General features: G+C 50.2%; 1 long non-coding RNA gene across 1 annotated transcript; it reads left to right on the top strand.

Annotated features, from left to right (window-relative positions):
• Positions 1-1,969: 1,969 nt before the first annotated feature.
• On the top strand, positions 1,970-6,407 carry LOC123800824 (uncharacterized). Its single transcript, XR_006782020.2, has 3 exons — positions 1,970-2,602; positions 5,431-5,553; positions 5,756-6,407. It is a non-coding gene; the product is annotated as an uncharacterized LOC123800824 (long non-coding RNA).
• Positions 6,408-8,048: the final 1,641 nt, after the last annotated feature.

Below are 8,048 nucleotides of genomic sequence, written 5' to 3'. Positions count from 1 at the left end.
AGGCACCTGGGCCCGTCAGACAAACCCCATACTCCTCCTCCATTTCCCTCCCTGCAGGCTGGGCCCCCCCATCCCAGCATCTCACTGAACCCACTTCCCTGCACCCCCGAGATGAAACAAAGAGAAAGCTGGCCTCTTTTTTACTATCCCCTCCCCTGCGTCAACCCTCCGATAGCTCCCGTTGGCCTTCAGGAAATCACCATCAGAGTCCCATGCAGACCCGGAGAGGCCAGAAACATTACAAGGCCAACGGAAGGACGCCACCACCTTCCTCCCTGAAATTGAAAGGGAAAACCGATACATAAATGACACTTTACAAAGAGCTGATCTTTCCCCCATCACATTATTTCCGCAGCAACGACACGTTCTGCTCCTTGCCTTTGCAGCACATCAGCTTGGGGACCCGACGACCTTACGAGTGGTACAAGAGCCGTTGGGGTCTCCGCCACCTCTCTTCGCCTTGGCTCCTCTCTGTTCCCTGCACCGGCCCCCCCCTAGCCAGTTTCCAGTTCCTCTGAGGCTCAGCTCGCCCCCGCCTCCAGGCCTTTCCGGAGAAGTTTCCAGGGCCTGGCAGGCTCACCCGCCCTCCCTACCTCTCTCAGTGACACACCGCCCTCTCAGCCAGCCCACGCTGCCACTCCTCCAGCAGCCTCCCGCCATCTCCCCCGCCCCAGCCTCCGTGCCAGTCTGCGAAAGGGGTCTCCAGGGTTTCTCACTCACAGGACTGACTGTCCTGGAGGGTCACGCTGTGGCCAGCATGTGTGCGTGCCCTCCCCTGGGCCCCCCACCAATTCATATGTCGAAGTCCTAACCGTGTGGTTCTATTTGGAATAAGGAGGTAATTACATAAAAGGAGGCCATAGGGTGGGGCCCTGATCCAGTAGGACTAGTGTCCTTCTAAGAAGAGACGCTGGAGAACTTTCTCTCTCTGCTGTGCCCCAAGGGAAGGCCATACAGGAACAGAGTGAGAAGGTGGCCATGCTGTGCTCCAACGAAGGCATCGATATTGGAAACTGGCCACTTGTGCACAGCAACATAAATAGTACCCAATAAAAATGCACAGTTCATTCCGGCCTGTGCAATTAATTAATCATTCCTTCACATTATTCAGCTTGTCAACATGTATTGAGCTCCTCCTATGTGCCAGACAAGTAACGCTCGATACAAGCTTCCGTCATGCGCCAAGTAGACGTGGTGTCCACCTATCTTGGCTGGAACCCTAAAGGAAACCAATTACCCTGCCCTTTCCGTGGGTGTCTGATGGAACTCGGTGCGCCCGTCCTAGCCACAGGAGTATCTCCAACAGGCAGTGCCAGCAGGATTAGATCTGCAGAGTGGTGAAAGTTGAGCAAGAAAGCTTGCTGCAAATGTCAACACTCCAGCTTGTTCCCTGCAAACCAGCATTCTAATCAGCGGGGGCTGCCGTTTCCAGCTCATTGAGCTATGACATAGAAAAGTCCCAACACAATCAGTTCTCTAGAAGAAAAACACCAGAAGGCGGAGGAAGTAACAATCAGAACTGCCTACTACGTGTGAGGGGCAGGACCCGCTGCCTCCGTTACGGGCACCCCCCCCCCCGATTCTTCCAGCAGCACGGACAAATGGAGTCACCAAGGTTCCCAGATGTCATCCAGCTCCAACCAAGGCCAGGTGTGGGGGTGCCCTTCCACTGTGTGTCAGAGCGGGAGTGACTGCAGGGCTTAGTCATACATAGGAAAAGAGAATAGTGAGGCGTCCCTCGCCTGAATGTCCTGGGACCCCGATCTTCTCCTCTCCCTCTTCAATTCCCCGCAGAGGCCAGGTGTAGGGTTGTAATGATTTTGGAAATTTTGGGCTAAAAAAGGAAATCATTTCCTTCCTTCCTTCTTCTTTCTTTCCTTCTTTCTCTTTCTTTCCTTCTTTCTCTTTCTTTCTTTCCTTCTTTCCTTCCTTCTTTTCCTTCCTTCCTTCCTTCCTTCCTTCCTTCCTTCCTTCTCTCTCTCTCTCTCTCTTTCTTTCTTTCTTTCTTTCTTTCTTTCTTTCTTTCTTTCTTTCTTTCTTTCTTTCTTTCTTTCTTTCTTTCTTTCTTTCTTTCTCTTTCCGCTGTGAGGTTGTTTGCCTATTGGGTTCCAGGCATAGCACCTTGTAGACTTGATGAGATTTCAAATCGAAGTTACTAATGGAAAGGATACACTGAGGATTTTCCAACGAAGTCGCTAATGGGAGCAGCTGGTGCTCGGTGACCGGAAGGGGCTCCAGGTAGTCGCAGCTGTGCACCGAAGGTCTCCGGCCGCGCATGGCTGAAACGTTACAGCAGGGGGTCACCTCTCGGACTTGGCTCTGTACAGGAAGCAGAGCCAAAAGAAGGCAAAGCAAAAATATAAAAGCAGATGCAAAAGGCACAGTACTCCAGTCGGCCATCCGTCTGCCTCTGGGCGTAGATCTGAAGACATTTAGCCTCGGACACAGGCAGGCAGCCGATTAGAGGAGCCTAATGCCTGCCTCCCGGGCAGCGTGGGCGGCGGATAGCCCAGCACGGCAAGCTCCTGATTCTGATCTCCAACCATCCCCGAGACGGCGTGGGCCTCCGTTCTCAACCCTGGCCGCTCCCTAGCATCCCCAGGTGAGCTTTTAAATAAATACAAAAGTCAGGACTCACCCAGATAGATTAAATCACAATCTTTAGGGGAGGGACCCGGGTGTCAGATACTTTAAAGCGCTCCATGTGATTCTATCTTGTAGCCAAAGTTCAAAAACCTCTGATACAGTCCAGGCATCCAGTGATCACAAGAAGCAACTGGGACATTCCTTCAAATCATTTTGCCAGGTCTCTCCCCTGGAGATCTCCAATCAGTGGGCCTGGCAACGGGCCCATGAATCTGTTTTTAATGAGCTCCCTCGAGCTCACTGTGATCAGATAAGCTTGGGGACCCCACATGTAGCAAAATGCCGTATGCTCCTATTATCGTCATTATAATCACCACTTCTGGCATGTTATATTTTTATTTGTGTATATGTTACTGTTTCCCAGCATCACTACATTGTAAGCTCTGGGGGTGGAGGGACTTTATCTTATCTGCTGTGGTTTCAGTTTGGAGCAAAGTGCAGGCAAATCATTATGGGATCTCCATGGATGTTTGTTGAATGAATGAATATTTCTTCTGCACTTTGTCACTTTTACCTTGTGAACCAAGGCAAGGATATGGTGGAAACTCTAAAAGAAAATAGAAATACATATATTTTTCACTTTTATTTCATTATCCTCTATAGATCTAAAGTCTGCTGTTAGAAACAAAGTATTTTATATGGAACTTGGTTTTCTTCATTCCATCATCAAGTTTGGGTATTTGGAGATCTGAAGACCCCAAGAAAACCAGAAATGTTCAGGGGGGAAAAAAACTTTCCAAAGTTTTCAAGAGAAAATCCCCTACCCAATTTATTTTTTTTTCTGAAAATGTCTGGCTCATTGCTGAATTTATTCACTGTGTCACTACTGTTTCCCAGTAAGTGCACTGGGGATTCAGTGAAAAATCACGCATGGGACTGCCCTCAAAGCTGTCCCAGTTAGTGGGAAGCTAGCCGTGGAACTAGTCAGTTACAGTCCAGAGTGATAACATGACATCAAATCCAAGACGCCGTCTGTTGTAAGATGTGCCATTGATTTACGGTCCACCAGGAAAAACGCTGCTGCTGAAACTGGGATGTGCCCTGGATGGTAAGACCTATGCTAATTTCAGATGTGCACAAGTAGAGGGGGAAATGTACATTTTAGAAGTGGTAAAATGTGTCAGTGTTGAGAGGTACATTCAGACCCAAAGGGTGTTAGGCAGAAGAGGATGGGGCGGGAGGGGGAGGGCATGGGAAGGAGCGGGGGGGGGGGGGGGGAGATGGGAGAAGGAGGGAGAATACAGGCAAGCCCGCGTGGAGAGGTCTGGAGCGTGGCTGGGCTTAGGGATACCCCCTCTCTCCCGGGGCTGGGGGCCGAGGTTGCGAGGTGGGAGAGGGCAGCAAGGGTCAGGTCATGACCGCTGCATAGGCAGGTGACCTTAGCCTCGGGTGACACATGTAGCACCACTATCAACCTCGAAACTGCCCTGGGGGGCAATACATTCTATGATCGCCCCACTACTAAGCCATCTGGAGATGTGAGCTCTTTATCCTACCGGCAAGGAGAGCCATTCAAGGGTTTTAAGAGGGAAGAGTAAATACCATAATCAGATTGGTGGGTGTACTGCGTGCTGGGGGCTTGTGGAGATTGCCTAAGTAGAATGCTTTTTGGAGAGCTAATGTGTTCATGCAAGTCAACATTTTAAAAGACAGCAAAGTGAAAACTCTCCCTTCCAGCCCTGCGCTCCTCCCACCCACCCACCCACCCATCTCCTCCCTCGGGGCACAGCACACGATCAGTTTCCGGGGTGCCCTCTCCAAAGGATCCAACACACCTACCCACAGATCTGTCTTCCCCCTTCGCATCTAGTTTCCCCGAGGGCCCTTTATTTATCTCCCCGTACTTTGCAGAACTTCCTTCCTCCTCTTGCTATCTCTCGCTGAGTTTTCAGCAGAATTTATTGTCCCTTTTACTCCTTCCGATTTTAGACTTTAAGAATGGAGTTTGGATGGCTGTCTTTTTTTCTGAGCAATCAGGCTCGGGATTCATTTCTCCCTACTGTTTCATGACCTCTTTCGTGATCTCTGATGTCGGCACTTTCTTCATGGAGACGACTGTTTCCCTAGGGTCGCTGACTTTTCTGGTTAGATTGTTCATTCGCTCCATGGCAACATTTCTTGGTGTGTCTTCTTCGTCTGCTGTGTGTCTCTTCTCCCCAACCCCCTTCCCCCCTCCCCGCCCTTCCTTCTTTTCTCGTCCCTGCTTTGTATAGATTACTCATCATCGAAGCGGGTGACTTTTTTTATCCCTCCCTTGGACCTCCCGCAGGAGAGCGGCCAGGGTTGTCTTCCAGGTGGGCTCAATTTTCCCGATGACCGGGGTCAATAGAAGGGCTCTTAGCCTTGAATTCCCTTCACCAACAGCGTGGCTCTTCCCAGTGCAAAATCTCTCCTCCCCCGTTGCCACAGAGACAGACTACTTCTTACAAATACGGGTATAGCCCTGGTCCAGCGGCACCCATGCCACCAGCGTGTGCACCTGCTTCCCGCTGTTGCAAATGAAGGCTTTCTCCATTGCTCCCCCAGGTGTGTCCCCGACCTTCTAGATGAATGTTTTACAAGCCGTCCTTGAGATGCTATACCCTGGGGCACTCCCCCTTCTCCTCCTCCTCCTCCTCCTCCTTCTCCTCCTCCTCCTCCTCCTCCTCCTCCTCCTCCTCCTCCTCCTCCTCCTCCCAGATCCATTGTTCTGGGTCAACTCTTCTACCCAGTTTGTGTCTTAGGTTTTACTCTTACTAAAACTGGAGTTTGTGCTTTTATCTCTCAACTCCTTTTTGGTTTTAGATGATTTCCCGTGAAAGAAAGGGGCGTTGCCAACTTGACACCATCTTGGAAACAGAAGTTCTCGGATGACAAAGATCGGTGGGCTGTGGCCTGTGGCACAGACGGGAGGCTAAAAGATCGGAGGTTGGTAGACCAGGGAAGCATTCCCGCATCGGGGTGCTGGTGTTGGGGAGAAGAGAAGTGGGTCCATGACAGCCTTAGGAGGGAGTGCGGCTGATGGGACACTTGAGTACGGGCCAGGGGGACATGGCTTAGGCGGAATGGGACCATTTCAGGGCTGGCTGCCAGAAGCTGCTGGTGATGCAACAGGCTTCTTCTTGCATAGCTTTCCACCCCGTTCTGGGCCACATCTGCTCGGGCTGGGCCCTTGGGGAAGGCCGTGGAGGAGTCCTAATGGGGCGGAGAGCAGCCCACCACTTCCCCGGAAGGGCCCCTGCAGATGTCTGGACGAAACTCAGGACTGCTGGAAATGTCTGAGAAGACCCTAAGGCGGTCAGGAGCCGAGTTCCTTGTCATCCTCCAATTCCTGTCCTACTAATCACGTCTCCGTCATGCTAAGACCTGAAAATAGGGTTTGCAAAATTAAAACACCTGGGCACAAAATGCTCTGTAAAACCGTTGATAGCCCAGCACTTCCTGCCAAGTCTTGGTGGGGGCGGAGACGCCACCTACCAGAGGTCGTAGAGTCCACCGCCTGCCTTCAGACAGGCATTCTAGAACATCTAAAGTGCACAGACTGAACAGAGAGCTTCCCTAGGGTTCCACGGAGAAAAATAAAATCTGATTTTGTTTCTTTAATCAGAATGAGTCAAGTCCTGGACATTTCCTTTGGTTTTTTCCTTTAATGTTCATTCGGGGTTGAGAACTGAGAGCTACCTAGTCCCAGAGATGGTCAGAGCTCAAAATTTGGCATCTGCTGGCTGCAGTCCTGTTCATTCCCAACCAGGAATACAGCTGTCTGCCTGTGTCCAAGACAAAACGTCCTTGCTTCTACTCCCTGGGGACAGATTGATGGCTACTGACACCGTCTCCTGGGTAGGGTGCCTTTTGTGTCTGGTTTTGGTTTTTTGTCTTTTTTTTTTTTTTTTTTTTTTAATTCTTCTACCTTGGCTCCTCCTAGGATATGTTTCTCGACCCAGCTCACACAGTTCCGCAGGTCAGGCCTCAATGCTTTTCGCACACAGCTGTGATATCCTAGAACATTTCCAATTTAACGTAAGCTGTTCCCTATTCGTGATTTCTTTGGAAAGTCTCCAGCAATTCCCCGGCTACTTATTAAGGCTCTGGAGGATTTCCTTTAGCAAGAAGAATCCTGGGACGTTGACTTTCTCACCCTGAAAAACCCAGGCTGTGTTCTACAATGGAACGTTACACAGTCATTTCAACCGGTGCTCACATAAGACAGGGTCTCGAGGGAAGCTTTTACAACTTGAGAGAATGTTTATCTTGTGGAAAAAAGCAGGATAGAAAATTGTATAATTTCAAGTGTGTTAAAAATAGGTATGTCATAGGCTGAAAAAGAGATTTTCACCCCCACCCTATACCCACCCCAATTTCCTTTCCAAGCAATTAAAGCAATATGCTTTTTTGTCAAGTTAATGAAGGCTATCTTGTCATCTAACCTTGACGGAGAGGAGGGAAATGCTCTCTTGGGCTAATAAGGTCAGCGTGTTTGCTCACAGGAAATAGAGTTACGAGTAGAGTAATCGGAAGAACATTAATTTCTTATATGTGTCGAATATTATTTGTATGGTTATGGGAGTTTTTTCCTGGAAGAAATCAGTCTTAGGGTGGTGCGATGCGTTGTACTGGAGACATGTTGTAGGGCGAAAGACCCCTCGCCCCTGCCCTCCATCCCTGCGCCCCTCCCGCATCTCCGGCACCCTCCTGCAGGGACCCCCTTGTCTTCCAGAGCGGCAGCTGCAGACAAGCCACGTCATTCAGAGCCAGAGCGTGGGAACGTGGGGGGTGCAGGAGTGGATTCCAAAGTTCCTTGTTCGTTTTAGGAAGAGAGGTCCTTCCCAGAAGCAGGAAGAGGTGAGAAGTCAGAGGGGCAACAGGAAGAGAGGAGACGGAGAAAGACGCCCAAGCAGGACGGGGCATGAACAGTGTCCCCGACTGGGGACCCCTGGAGGGAATAAGTTAATCTCCAGAGACACCTCCCCCCAAAGATCTCAGAAAGAAGCCTCTCGCAGGGATTACAAATAGATGCACAGAGTAAAAAGACTGGAAGGAAATAGGCTCAAATGTTAACCATGGTTCCTTCTGGATATCCGGATTACGGGTATCGGATTTGGCTGCTGCTTTATGTTTTTCTGAATTTGCCCATTTTTTTTCTTTTTATAATAAGAGGTATGTGCTCTTTTTAAAATCAGGTGGGAAAAAAATTCCGTGGCCATTTGTCCAGGGAGGTGTCAAGTGTGGAGCTTCCAGAGAAGGAGGCGTGAGGCGGGTTCGCAGGGGTGGGGATGCAGCGATTATGGATATGTCAGACGGCTCGCAACGCCAAGAGGCCATCCAGTCCATCCCCCTGCCTCTGAGCAAGTACCTGAACAAGACACAATATCTGAACTCCTTCCCTATGCCAGAAACCGCCCCTTGCCCTCCTCACCCCTCCG

The sequence above is a fragment of the Ursus americanus genome, chromosome 28 (genome assembly GCF_024610735.1).
Source record: "Ursus americanus isolate L20-20 chromosome 28, mUrsAme1.1.p, whole genome shotgun sequence".
In the NCBI taxonomy this organism is placed as follows: domain Eukaryota; kingdom Metazoa; phylum Chordata; class Mammalia; order Carnivora; family Ursidae; genus Ursus; species Ursus americanus.
This window is presented reverse-complemented; position numbering and strand designations above follow the sequence as displayed.